At 40.3% G+C, this 14056-nt stretch overlaps 1 long non-coding RNA gene across 2 annotated transcripts in view; it reads left to right on the top strand.

The window, feature by feature from the left end:
* Positions 1–4882, top strand: part of LOC129737041 (uncharacterized) — a 41528-nt gene extending 36646 nt beyond the window's left edge. For both annotated transcript variants that reach the window (XR_008734398.1, XR_008734399.1), the window contains exon 7: positions 4711–4882. This is a non-coding gene — a long non-coding RNA (uncharacterized LOC129737041). The remainder of the gene's footprint in view (positions 1–4710) is intronic.
* Positions 4883–14056: the final 9174 nt, after the last annotated feature.

Here is a 14056-nt window from a genome sequence, read left to right as displayed (position 1 = left end):
CAGACAGTTTGTGTTCATTCATTTTTTTTAGAATTCACTTTGTGTGAATGGACCTTGAACGCTTTTACCTCATACTGAGCTATCAGCATGTATTGACAGTGTGAACAAAGGGAAGGCGCTATATAGTGTAATATAATGAATTTTAGGAATTATTGTGGATTTGCTTTCAGTTTTATGAGGAGATATGAAGCATCTTCTTCTTTTCTTATCTTCAACCTTGTCAGGGAAGGCATAGGAAGAAACCTTAAGGGCAGATATTTTAATGGTTGCCAGTCAAACAAAGGGTTTTTTTGAGAAGCAATATCAAAAGGCAGTCATTGTTAAAATTAAGGGGGCTTTAATTAGTTTTTTGTGTGTGTTTACATAATGCTAATTCAGAAGCAAAGAGATTTTGTAAAAGCTGTGAAGGTTTTAATAATGCAATTTTAATCAGTATACCTTTCCAAATTCTTTTAAAATCAAAACCAGATCCAGAAGTAGTGGCCAAGGGAGCTGCAGAACTGGTGAAACACTAAGAACCAGAAACTTTGCAAAGGAAGGCTACTTATCACATAAAGATCTTCAAGCTGCTGTCTCATGAGACAGTATTTATAAGAATAAGGTAGCCTTCCTGTGATTGGGATGAGATGAAAAGTTGCTGTGGGACCAGATGTTTGCGTAAAAATAGTATCAAAGCTAACATGAAATCACTTGCTGTTAGTAAAAGAATTGGTAGGTAAGCATGATACAGTATTTGGGACTTCAGTAGCCCGTGCATCTGTTGGAATCCAGGGTTGCTATTTTAAGTCTGAATAGTTTTCTCTGAGAGGACCAGACTTCGCAATATACAAATCTCTCTGGATGCAGAAATCCACCTGAAGCTGGTAAAAGTGTAAGGGCTGGGAGTAAAAGATCTAATAATCACCGTTGCATATGTTACTGTAAGAATCAGGAAATTATTGTCTTCTCTTTGTGTGGTGAAGTTCGTTTCAATACTCGTTCTGAAAGTCATAGCTCAGCTGTCTGGCTGAATGAGAAGAAATGCAGACTGCAAGGAAAGCTCTCCTTGCTTACTCATGGCTTCATAATTTCTATGGTCAAGCCTGTTATGTCATGGGTCTGTTAGTTCTGGCTCCCATTTTGACACAGCTGTCATACAGCTTTATGCTTGACTCCTCTGTCTTGTCAGGAGTAAAGGCTCCCTGAGGGGCACTGCTGCAAGGCTGCTTCTCCCTTAGGGCACTGTGAAGTAATAAGGAGGACATGAAGTAGCACTGGCAAGGATTTTGTCATCAATCTGAGCAGCTTTGCCAGCAAGAGCTCTGCTTCTTTGTTTGTTTGCAGGTTTTTTATTCACATTCCTGCTCCTTCCTTGCAGGTTCTACAGACCAATCTTTTAATGCTGCCCATCAATTTCAGAGGAGGATGCTCACTGCTGTTGAGGAAATCTCAATATTCTTTGCATTAATTGTGAACAAGCTTTCAGGAGCAGTTGTAGCAAGACGTAGAACTCCCAAGGTCCCATCTTCCTCTTCTCACAGTCGGAGCTTCTAGAAATCTTGAAGTCTTCCAAGCTTATTTTGGATCTCCTGTAGGGATTTCTACAGGAGTCTTTGAAGCGGTCCGGCTCTTGCAGAGAAATCTTCTCCTGTAGGGTAGTATTCCTGCTTTCTCCTGCCTTGTCTGTGCCCTCTCATTTATTGGAAAGACTTCTGAGAAACTGGCAGCTGACCGACCCTCAACAGGATCAGCTGTCCTCCAGTTCTGTAACCAGCAGTTAGTTGGTTTTTTGCAAGTTATTTGAGAAGGGGTGGATGAGGACTTGGGAGCAGTGCAGTGTTCTTTGAGACAACTACTAGATATTTTTTTTTAGCGGTCTTCAGCAATGCTGACTGTATGATGCTGTCGAAAAGGCTGTGGGATCTGGCAGGAATTGAAGAACTTTTGTCAGCAAGCTGAACTAATTGCTTTCAGTGAGTCCTCAGACGATTGTGATGGTTCGTTGCTCTGTCTCTTGTAAGGTCTTTTAAGTGCTGAGTTTCATGCAACTTAAACTTGTCCACCCTATTTGTTCAGTTTCTTTGCTAAGCCTCCAACAGCGAACTTGAAATTGTAATGCTAACTGTATTTACAGTGCTTAGTGGTTTGTCTTCTTTCCTCTGGGTCTTCGTGTAGGACTTTGTCTCCTTGACATTCCACCCATACATGAGAGAAATTGTTAAATGTAAGTACATGCAAATAGGAAGTGAGATACAATGAGGATTTTTTGAAAACTGATGCTAATTCCAGTTTCTAGACTATTGTCTGTCAGTCCAGACAGCGGTTCCTCTTGAGTCGACGTGTCTCAGTCCTGTGGTCTCTTGACTCACCTTTGTGGGTAGATTTCAGATGCCTGTACTGAACGTGAAAGTCCTAGTAAACAGCTGAGATGTGCTTGTGAGACTCTCTCAGCCATGTCACCTGCCTTCCTCTGCATCTAGAATATTCTACCACCCTTCCTGTGTCCAACCAACATCAACTCCGAAAGTCAGCAGGTCAGTAGAAAAAAGGATGATATTTAGTTTGTTCGATGGAGGCTTTTGGCGTGAAGCTGTGGGAAGCACTGTGATGTTGTCAGGCTTTTCCTGCTACCTAGGGAAAGGATTGCGTGGTGGCCCCACAGATGATTGCAGCTCTCTTTTTCAGGGATCAGAGTGACACAAAAGTTTTGCATGGTGTAAAATTTAGCCATTTGCTCTTGTGAAGGCGAGTACCTGGCTTTTCATCGAATGACAGAAGAAAGTCAAGGTAAAAGGCTACTGTTGTAATTGAACTTTTTTTTAAATTATTTTTAGGAGTCCAAGGCTGATCTGTAAATAAAGCTTTTGCACTCACTTGTAAGAGCTTATGCCAGCTGTGTGCCCTCTAATTACATTAGCCCAAGAACTGAGGTGTTAGGAGCATCACCAAGTACTACAGGAGCTGCCAGGAGTGATTTCTTCCAAGCACTGATGCATAATTTCAGCCTGTGCTGAAGTCAAGATGTATTTTAGTGGTAATTCTTTCACTCCCTGCTATGGTGTTACTTCAGTCGTGTCCTTTTAACAAGCAAAATGGAAAATGCTGGAGAAATGCCACATTGAAATACATAATGCAAGGACGGAAAATATCGGGTTCTTACATTGTTGTAAAAATGAGGATATAAAAGACCTAAAAAAATAACCCAGCGATGTTATTCTCAAACAGTAGAAATAACAACCCAAATTATATTTATTAGTATCACACCATTGAAGTCAATGAATTTGTCTTGATTTAGACCAGCAGAGTTTCTTACCAGACACACCCATTACTATTGTATTTACTATTGTACTGTTTTATGGAGAGAGGGCTGTCAAAAATGCAATTGTTGAACTTTTTATTCAACTCATATGCATAATTCCAGTTTATCAATTAACCATAACCATATCATTAATCATAGTTCATAAAATTAAATACAATATATTTAATATAAGAATAATATATAATAAAATTATTCATCATTTTAAGGTGGTGTTTTTGGTGAACTATGCTGGTGAAAAAACACATTTAATGCAAGTTGTACTTGGGAGATGTGCGAAGAATTTTTTCTTAAATAAACCTGGGGTAAAAAAAAGAAGCAATGAAATGTAGAAGAGGCCTTGTCACATGGTTTGAATTTACCTGGCCCACAGCCAGCAACCACAGATTTGATTTGTATACCAGCAGGTCACTGGAGACCATAGCATTTGTATTAAAATGCACTTACCTTTGTTAAAAGGCAGTATATACAGATAGTGTGTGATAGATACAGTTACCAGTTTTAATAGAATTACCCTACAAAAACCAGCAAGAAAGCTGCCGCATGCATCGATATGTCCTGTTCTGCTGTTTCTTCTATCATTTTTTCTTGATGTTTTTGCTGTAGTTAGACACATTGCCTATTGTTAGTTCTTCTACAACAATAAAAAGGAGACCCTTTACATCATCATAATAAAACTGAAATACATTGCAACAGAATTAGTCCATGTATTCAAAAAGGGGTTTAAGGAGTCAATAAATATAATTATTTGAACTAATTCCATAAAGGAATAAGACTGACACGCTGCAGAGTATTCATTGGCTCATACTTTTGACTGGCTGCATTACACTTTGCATTGGAGGAATGTACAACTAATTTTAACAGAAAACACACAAGTGGATATTTTTGTAGGAGAAAATTTTGTAATTGGTTAAACCAGACAAAAATAGATTTCCCAAACTGAATATGAAATTCAACACATTTTCCTTGCTTATAATGGACAGATGCTTTAAACAAAGAACAGACAGTTTATCAGCAATACTCTGCTGTGAAGTGGTGGGGCAGGCAGTGGGAGGATGGAAGGAATGAACTCAGGTGGACAAATGAAATGGACAAACTGTAAAGGGCTGGATTTCTTTCTTTAGAAAATAACTGCCAAGTAGTTTCTTGACTTAAACAAAAGGGCTAAAGTGAGACATTTTGGTTATATCCTCAACTCAGCCGTCATTGAATCACAGAATAGTTTGGGTTGGAAGGGACCTTAAAGATCATCTAGTTCCAGCCCCTCTGCCACGGGCAGGGACACCGTGGACTAGGATTTAAGTACAAAGCTGTGCACAGCACACTGAAAATATACTACTATGCCTCTAAGATGCTATTGTTGACAAAGTGTGTGAGTTTTAATATATGGACCAGGCTTTATTTTTTGTACGCAGAAATACAAGGAATTGAACTATATGGAAGCAGAGAGCGAAACCTTCCACCACGGGATTTTGGGATGTCATTCTTACTGGTGGGAAGACTGCACGAAGAAGGAAGGCAACAGCCCTCTGTGGTACTCAAGCTCACACCACCTGTACTAGTAGACATATTCAGAATCGGACATAAGAGCAGTCACGCGTATGTGGTTTCTGCAGTTCTGCCCCTTGTCCCCTGGGTCAAGCAGGGAGCCTTGGTGCTCTTGGCTGAGTGTCTTGGGGCAGTGGTCAAGCTGGATGCTGCAGTTGGCAGTTAGTGGTTTGGGTCAGCTCTGGCTTTGCATTTTCTGTTCACTGCCTTGGATTTCCTTTAGCTTCTCTGCTACAACATTTGTGTGCATTATAATAGCTTTATTTGCACAAGCACTGATTGAATCTTTTATTTTACTTAGATGATTTCCCCTTTGACCCATGTCCCCTTCCACCTTGCTGTTCCGGGAACTGATTTCTTTCCTTGAGGCAGTGGTGAGGGAATATTGGCTGTTGTCCCTCTTAAGTCAGAGGCTTTATGTATGCAAAGCCAACGTTCCCTTCTTTTCTCTTTTGTAATCTCCTCTAACATATTGCCAATGTGTACGTTATTTCCATCTGCTGACACTTCCCTACCGCATGTTTCAATTTAGATAATGTGAAAGAAAACAAAGCTCTAACAGTGCTGCTTGATCTGTGCAAGACGGTCGTGCTCACTCAGAGCTGTCTGGATGGGAAGGTGTTTCTGCCTGGCTTCAAAGTCACCCAAACGCCGTGTGCTGGGGAGATTGATTTCCAGCTCAGATAGGGTATTACATTTCACTTAAAAGGTTGACTAGAGGGACAGAGGTGGAAAGGGGGATAGTCTAATGGGAGAAGATGGCAAAAGAGGTTAGAAGCGGAGGAGAGGAGAATGAACAAGCCTAGAAAATAATGGATGGAGTGCAAAGGGAAGGAGAGTGCCAGAGATGACAGAGGAAGCACAAGGATCATCAGAGGCTGCAAGAAAAGAATGGGAAGGGAGAAGCACAGACAGGGAAATAGTAACTTTACAACAGTTAAAATTCTGGAAATGGTGCTTTTATACGATCCCTTAGATCATGGTACTTCTCCCTGTTGTTATCACAGGCCTCTCCTGTATTAAACTCCTTTCTGTGCCTTTATTTTTTTTTTATTTATTTTTTTATGTATATTTGAAAGGCAGTATAGTGAATTATCTTCCAAACTGAGCAAACTTAATATCTTAACCCAGAATAAGTCAGAGAGAATAATCTCTCTCTTTTTTTTTTTTTTTTTTTTTTTTTTAATCCATAGCACATTAGTTGCTTATTGGTATTTCTTATTTTGTCTGGTTTTGTCTGTGTCTTTAGCGTTAGAAATTCTTCATAATTTTGCCCTGGCTTTCCATAGGAATGGGGTTAAGCCTACTAAAAGAGAGCAATTGTATATATAAAAAAAAGAGTATCAGGCAAGCATTAGCCTCTTGGGAAAAGGAATTCCAGTAAGGAGCACTAAATTTCAGAATATCATAAAGCTTTCCTTTAAATTGCAAAGTTCTAATTTGAAAGTGATGAAGACCTGGCCCCTGTCTCAACTGGTCAGCTCCCCAAGGACTCTTTTTCATCCTTCAAGCCTGTGACTTTATTCAGTTGTTTGATTGTGAAGAGAAACCTTAGAAAAACACCTTTTTATATTGAAATATTTATAGCTAGATATCATAATATTTTTCCAGAAGCCAGCTGATGACAATTAACAGATAGCAGCAGCAGCAGTACATTTCATTTTTACAGAGCAATAACTCATTTCAGGAGCTGTCAAAATTTAAGGCTGATGATAGGATTATTATGGTGGAAAAACTGAGGTGTCAGTTCTGTTATTCCTATCAGGCTGGGAGTGAAATCCTATGGTAGTAATAGCAATCAGGACAGAGTCATTAATGTATTAATAGAGGAACAGTATTTCTCTGTCTCCCCGCCCAGCTCTGTCCCTGGCTGTATTTTGATGCTTAGACCACCCAGGCTCTGAGGTGATTGCTGCAGCTGAAGTCTTTGTCCAGTTCCAGAGCATGGCCAAGAGGAGTAAGAGTGACAGAACGAGTTGCGAAATAAAAAAAACAAACAGTGAAACCTGAAGAGTTTGCTACTGTTTTGTATTCCTGGGATGCAGCCAGGAGGATGAGACTCCAATACTGAGGGAGGGCAGGTGAAGGAGAGTATAAACCTAGAGTTCACTTAGCCGGTCTAGAAAGGAGAAATGCTAGATGGAATGCGAATGGTGATGTATAAAGTGATCAGTGCTTACTTTTTTGTTCTTTCATCCTTTCATAGGTGATGAGAACAAAGACATACCTGATAGAGTAAAAAGGGCAATGGGCTTTGAACAGATGCTGACTAAACATCTGTGGGATGTTTAGGAGCTGACTTAAGCATCATATAATAAAAAGAAATGCTGAGGTTAGGTTTTCTAACGGGCTGCATATTTTGGTAATTACTAACCATGTCTCAGTCGTGATGTGGAGGACAGTTCAGTCGCAGCTTTAGGGAGTGCCTAAGTGATTTCTGTGGCCTGTGGGTTGAGGGGTGGTTGCTTTCTTTGTCTGGAGTATATAGTGCTCAATTTTACCAGCAGCCAGTGTGAGTAGGGGACTAGGAAAATAAGTTATGTCATTCAGCTTGGCAAATTCTGAGTTTGTGTTAACCAAGGATACAAATTGTTTAGTGTAAGTGAATTTTGTGTTATTAGCGGGATGAGAGTTACGAGTGGGATATGTGAAGTTTACATGCAGCTGCTGTAGGAGAAGCACAGAGATTGGTACGTTGGGACAGAAAGCCCTTTGCATGTTATGCTGCAGAATATTTATGTCACGTGTGGGACTGTAAGAGAACATTAATCTTCATCCGTTTTCCATCCTCTGGCTTCAACCCGTTCTTGCCAAGGGAGGCTGCTGTTGGCATCATCCTGGGCTCTGTGCGGAAGGAGTCATCTTGCATCGTTCCCCAACAGAAAACAATCCATTTGTGCCTTTCTTGTGGGAAGAACAAATTCTGTGGGACTGTCACAGCTTCCCTTTGTTCTGACTTGATGGGGGGGTTGGGACTTTTCTTTTGCATGAATAACCTGAGAGAAGAAATCATTGCTGTCCATGGAAATGAGAGAAAATCGATGCCTGTGTCTTGTGTAAAGGAAAGAGGCAGGAGCAGCAAAGCTGCCTCAGCAGCTCGACTCCTAGCTAGCCTGTCCTGCAGTGTTGTATTGATTGGGCTTTGTCCTGCGAGTGGCGGGGCCTGTCTTCCTTCAGTTTGTGATGGTAGGAACACTCATTTACCAATGCTTGGGTAGTAAAATTGACCTCAGGGGGGTTGGAGGAGATCAGTCGATTTGAAAAAAATCTACACCTTACTGAAGTTTGCTGGGTTGAAGCCATCAGATTGAACAATTAACGTGTGTCAGAAAACAGGAGTGCCTCGGTGGGGAAAAAGGGGGTGGGAACTGCTAAAAAAGAAAACATCTTGTTCTCTTGAATGTTTTCCAAGCAGTGTCTGATCTAGTTTTGCAGAACTGTTGTGAGGATTTCTGAAGTAGTCAGCCCAATGAGGGTGGAGAGACCCCAAAACAGTGTAGGGTAGGAGTGGACTGGAATCCATGCCTTGGTGATGTACAATAAAAATCGACAGAAATGTGTCTCTTAGCTGAGTCACCTAGTGCATTACCATACAGCTCCGAGTGTTTGTATGTGATTGCAGGTGAACTTGTAGAAGAGTCACTTTCAGTTAGGTAGGAGGTAGGAGAGCGAACTGTCGAAAAGCACAAACTCTGTAATCCTTTACAGAAACAGGAACACCATTGCCAGCCTCCTTTTGCTGCTGGATCAGAGTCTCAAATTGTCTTGTATATGCAAGACTGCATGAAATCACAGCTCTTTCATTCCTAAAAGTTCAGAGCTACTTACTTAGTGGAGATTGTGACAGTATTGTGATTTTTTTTGTGCGATGTCCAATTTGAATGGCATGATTTTTTCAATAAATTTGCCATTCACCATGGATTAAGTTGGAGATAAACACAATATAACACATCTCTAAGAGCAGGCAAGCGTTTTCCAGTTCAATGAGAATGAAGAAAGTCCATTATTGCCATTTATAGTCCAGTCTTTCAGTAGTCTAAATATTGCCATAAGCAGACCCTGAGAAAAGTATCCTGTATTTCGGAGTCTTCAGCTTTTCATGGTACAGAAGCACCTAAGCTGTCTCTGCCTTCTCTAATTTCTTTTGGTTTGGGGTTGCTGAGACGGTGGTTTTGTTTTAGTGGCATCTGAATGAAGTCAAGTATTGAAGACTTAAGAAAATCCTGCCCAAGAATCACAGATAGTGCTGTAGGGGCTGTTCAGACCTTTTGAATATATTCACTTTTAATACTTTCAGTAGGACTACTTTAGGAAATATCAGCTGTCCCTGTCTTAATTTTTATTTTTCTGTGGACTTTTCATCTTCACATTTAGATTCTTGCCTTCTGAATGTCTCTGCCTTTTTCATACTTCACTCTCTGTTTTGATATTTCTGTTGCCCTTGCTATTCTCTACTCTTGTACTCCCTTTCTAGGGAAGTATGAATATTCAAGTGTTAATACTGGAATGATTTTCAGTGCTACAGTTTCAGCTCTTAAACTTGCAGCTTTCCCTTGCTTTCCTCAAGTTGATGGAATCTTCAGTTTGAGAGCAGTCGCATTGATTTTCTGTGTTGATCACAGTAGTTATTTAACATAAGAACAGTGGAATTGTGTCTTAAATTTTTTCATTAATTTAGCCGTGACTGAATGGGACAAGGTGCTGAGTAACTGACTGTAGTTGACCCTGCTCTGGGTTGTACTAGAGAACTCCAGAGGTTCCTTCCAGACTCAGCTATGCTGTGATTTGTGGCGATCTACTTTTGCACCCAGCAGACGGTGAGAAGGTGGAATAAGTGAAGCTTTCCAACCTACTAGGATACTTCAGTCTTCTGAAAACAGATATTAAGAATCAGACTTCTCTGTCCTGGACCTCCGCAGAAGTCTGCATCTGATGCAAGCTTTTTCTTCCAAAGACATCCCTCCTCAGCCAAGCCTTTCAAGATTTATTGTCAGACAAACGTTCAGTCAAATTTTTCCCTGAATGCTTTTGGTCAACACACGTTCTTTATTAAGTATCCAGAGTAAAACCCACAGTTGTATCATTTCAGCACAGCTCCCCATCATTCTAGTAGAAACATCCAGCTGACACAGATGACACTTTGACAGGATGTAAAAGAAATCTTCATTAGGAGAATACCTACCCTTCTTCATTTGCATTTGTTCTCTTTTTTCATTGTGTTAGTACAGGTTTTTCAGCTTGTTGTTTTAAGAAATGCTCACTTTTCCTGAAGATTAATAAGATTTCTGTATGGTGGGTTTATTTAAAATATTTGAAAATGTAGGACGCACAAGTCTGACTTGAGTCTCATTAAAAGAACTTAGCCAAAAATGGAAAGCCTTTAGAGGCCTATTATAGTGAATTGTAGTAATTAGAAGCATGAATTCTGTCTAACTGCTTCAGTTGATCTGGAATTTTTCCCAAAATCTGCAGAAATTTAAGGACCGACGTCTGTCCAGATAAAACACACTGCTTTGGCTGAACAGTCGACACTGTGAATAAGTACTCTGGTTTCAGGTTCTTTAGAGGGCTCAGCACCTCTGGCAGCAGCAAGAGCAGCTCTATCGGGTTGGTCCAACACTGCTTAAGCTTCTGGAGATGCATTGATCGTAAGCACAGATATATAGTTGTGGACACGCCAATGTCTTTCACTGTCAGAGCTGCTGTTTACAGATGTGTCCTATGGAGCCAGCAGCTATCGAGACCCCACTGCCATCCATGTGCCTTCTAACCAGGACAGAGAGTATTGGAGGGACTGCAGTGCTGTCTCCGTTAGCTGTATATTCAGAATAACATTTAAACAAAATGCTTAGGTAATAGCGGAAACTGTTTTGGCTTTGCCAAGCATATATATGCTGTTTTAGTTACGTACGTCAGAAGTAGTGACTTGAATTCTTATTATCATCACTTACAGAAAAGACCTGCTTAGCTTTCCAAGGATGAAACAGAGTTTACGGGGTCCCCTCCTATAAAGAAAAATCTGTTGTGGTATGTTCTTATGGGTGATGCCTTTTTAAGGGCAGATAGTCTGTGGGATTCTCCAGGAGAATGTAACATTGCTTTTAGTAAAAAAGTTAATTAGGTATTCAAAGGAATAAGAGGGAAGCCAGATTAAACGCGTTACATGCTTATCTTGCCATGATTATGTGTTGCTCTTCGCAGTAATCCCAGTCTGTTTTCTATAGGAGAGACTGTACTGTGAGAGTAAGATGACAGTTCATAAACCTACAAACAAATGGGTAGTTAGATTAGCAATGGTCAGAAAATGTTTCTGTTTAATCCGGTTCATCTGAGAGGACAGTGTAAAGAGAAGAAATTAATTTTGTGCTTGGATGGCAAGAGATGAGTTTCATCATTGTGCATGGATGGAAGTGAACTCAGCTTTGTGTCACTGGCCTCAGTAGTGGCATGTGGGTTTCTGGCATGTTCACTTAGATTTTCTGAAGGACTTGGGGCTATGTTTTCAGGGACTTGGCAACCACCATTGCGGCCAGAGTTCTGAAGGCGCTGTGAGCAAAGCAGCATCCACTGAGACAGTTCAGCTTGGGTTCTCTGACTTCCCCTGGAGATACGGCCCTCACTGTGTTTCTAACTTCCCCCAGCTGTAAGATGCAATTATCACATATGTGAAACATTTCATATTCCTTCAGTAAATCAGCCTCCACAGACACATACTCTCAGAAACCTTTGGCCTTGTAAATCCTCCTGAAAAAAAACCCTACTTTTCTTCCTGTAATAATTTCATACAGGTGAGCAGTGAGAATTAAATTATATCTCAGTCTCCACTGTGAACCATTCAGGATGGTGAAAAGCTTAGAAACGAATGTCCAACACCATCTGTATTGTAATTTTGAATGTAGTCTCCCCATTGTTCTTGGCACAAGGTTTTAGGTAAATGTTCCCAAAGAAAACAGTCACTTTGTGTAAACTATCTATATATTGTCTGCTTTAATTATAAAAGCATCAAGCGGCATTTCCTTCCCCATAAAATTGCCTAGCCTTATATTGCCAGATGTGGCAATAAGTCATATAGCTGTAAATCAAACCAGTCCCTTTCTTCATCAGACTAAAAGCTCTGATTCTCAAATGCTCTTTGCTATTGCTTCTCCCTCAAATTTAGAAGGTCTTGTTACAAGATGATATGTAAATTTAATCTCCAGTTCTTTCCTCAGTTTTTTTCCAACACTGGTAAGCAATCTGAAATGGTGAGGTATGACTGGTATTGCGCAGCGCTTGTCGGGAGCTGGAATGGCCTGGAATGGTGCCCTGGAACCGATTCCTGATGTACCGGAACCGCGTCCCTGGCTATATGTATTAGTCTTCTGGCACCTCCTTCCTTGCAAAATTAGCTAGGTTTTTGCTCTGCTGTTTTATGATGTTTTACATAGCGCATACATTGATGACATCCATCTGTTGATTTACTGTGATTCCGAGACCAATAAAGAGCTGAATGTAAAAGCTGGAAGGGTAACTAATCCTTTTGAAACCAGGCACCCACTTGCAAATTCAAGTGACTTTCCATGTAGGATTGTTGGATAGAACAATTTTTCAAGTCAAAATTTAACATGGAAGCCGCATTTCCTATTTTCTAAATAAGAAAGTTATCTTTTACTTCTTGGTCAGTCTGATTTGCTCATTCTGAGCAGAATTTCATTGGATTTTGCTGCTGCTTTGTCTTTCCTCCAGGGTAGCAGTTTGCACTCGTCTTAAAACTCTACTTATTTTCACCTCTGAGTTGCTGGAGCCTTCAGGGGACATCTCACTGTTTGCAAGGTATAAGTCAATGCAGATTTTCTTTTGAATTCCACACATTCATATCTTGCCAGCTGAGGATATTTGGATCAGTCCTTCCTGAAGAAAACTATCTGTAGAGTTCTAAGTATTAAATTCAGAACACTTTCCCAGTTTGCTTCCTAGAAGGCGCTGCTGTTTAAGTGACCTGCAGGAGAGGCTGAAAGATGTAACTTGTGCCCTATTAGCAGGCAAGTACACAAAACCCAAAGGATTGTTCCTGCTGATGGTGTGTCAGCCTGAAATGTTGAATTTTGACCAGCAGAAAAACAAAATCAAACTTCTTAAGCACCTACACAATCGGTTTCTTGCAGCGGGAAGCTGTAGCAAATATTAGGCCCTTATCAGCCAGTGCTCTCTTGGCAAAGCCAATTGCTCAATGTGTGCTAATTATTAAGTGGTGTTTAAATGCTTCCCTCTCTATCTTCAGACCTGTTGGTGTCAGCAGGCAAGGGGAGAGAAAGAGAAAACTTTTGGTACAGAATTCACAGAGAGGTATTTTGAGTATCAGCTTGAAGGCAGTATGTCTCCTGACTTTGAACAAAGTCTGTGTTTAGTATCTATAGATATTTATATGCAAAAAATCAAACAACCGGGCACTTAAACCCATTGCAAAGTGGACTCACCCACCTGTCCAGGAGGCTGGAGTACTGAGGTTGTATATTTATTGATTTATTGACTAGAAGAGTTCTTGGTCCAGTATGGACTGATTAATTCCTTTGACTAGGAAAGGTTTAATCTGTATCATTGCGTCTGGCTATGGTTTATTTCTTTGTGACATTATCTGCATGTTTTGTTCTTCTACTCTGTAACTGTTATTGATTCGGGTTTCGCTTTGCCTTGATGTAGTAATAAAAATGGCAACTACATGAAGCTTTTTGCGTGTTAGCCAGACATTATTTTGTCTGAGTCTAGGATAAGGTAGAAGCCCCTTTTTATAGGACATTCCATTAATAATGTTTCTTTTGTTGTACATTTTTACTAATAAACCATGTTATTTCTGCACAGTAGCTATGTAACAGTATTTTTTGTTTTTCCCTCTGGGACTAACATTTCCATAAATTTGTCTATATCTCTGGTAGTGTAGTGGCAGGTTTGAACGGATTTTTAAATACCTGGGTGCACAATTTTTAAAGGATATTGTATATACCTATTATGACTGAAAAAGCATGTCATGGACCTGTGAAATTAGGGCTTATCTACATGAGGAGAGACCTGATTTCTCTGCAGAACTGTGACACTGCAACACCCATAGTAAAGCAGGAGATGGAAGACTGTAAGAGAGGGGAAGCACTGCAGATCTCCTGCGCTGTCGGTCAATTGGGTGTCAGGAGTAGTTTCAGTGTCTTATCATGTGGTTTAGGCACTGCTTTGGGAAAAGAT

Source organism: Falco cherrug, chromosome 1 (genome assembly GCF_023634085.1).
Source record: "Falco cherrug isolate bFalChe1 chromosome 1, bFalChe1.pri, whole genome shotgun sequence".
In the NCBI taxonomy this organism is placed as follows: domain Eukaryota; kingdom Metazoa; phylum Chordata; class Aves; order Falconiformes; family Falconidae; genus Falco; species Falco cherrug.
This window is presented reverse-complemented; position numbering and strand designations above follow the sequence as displayed.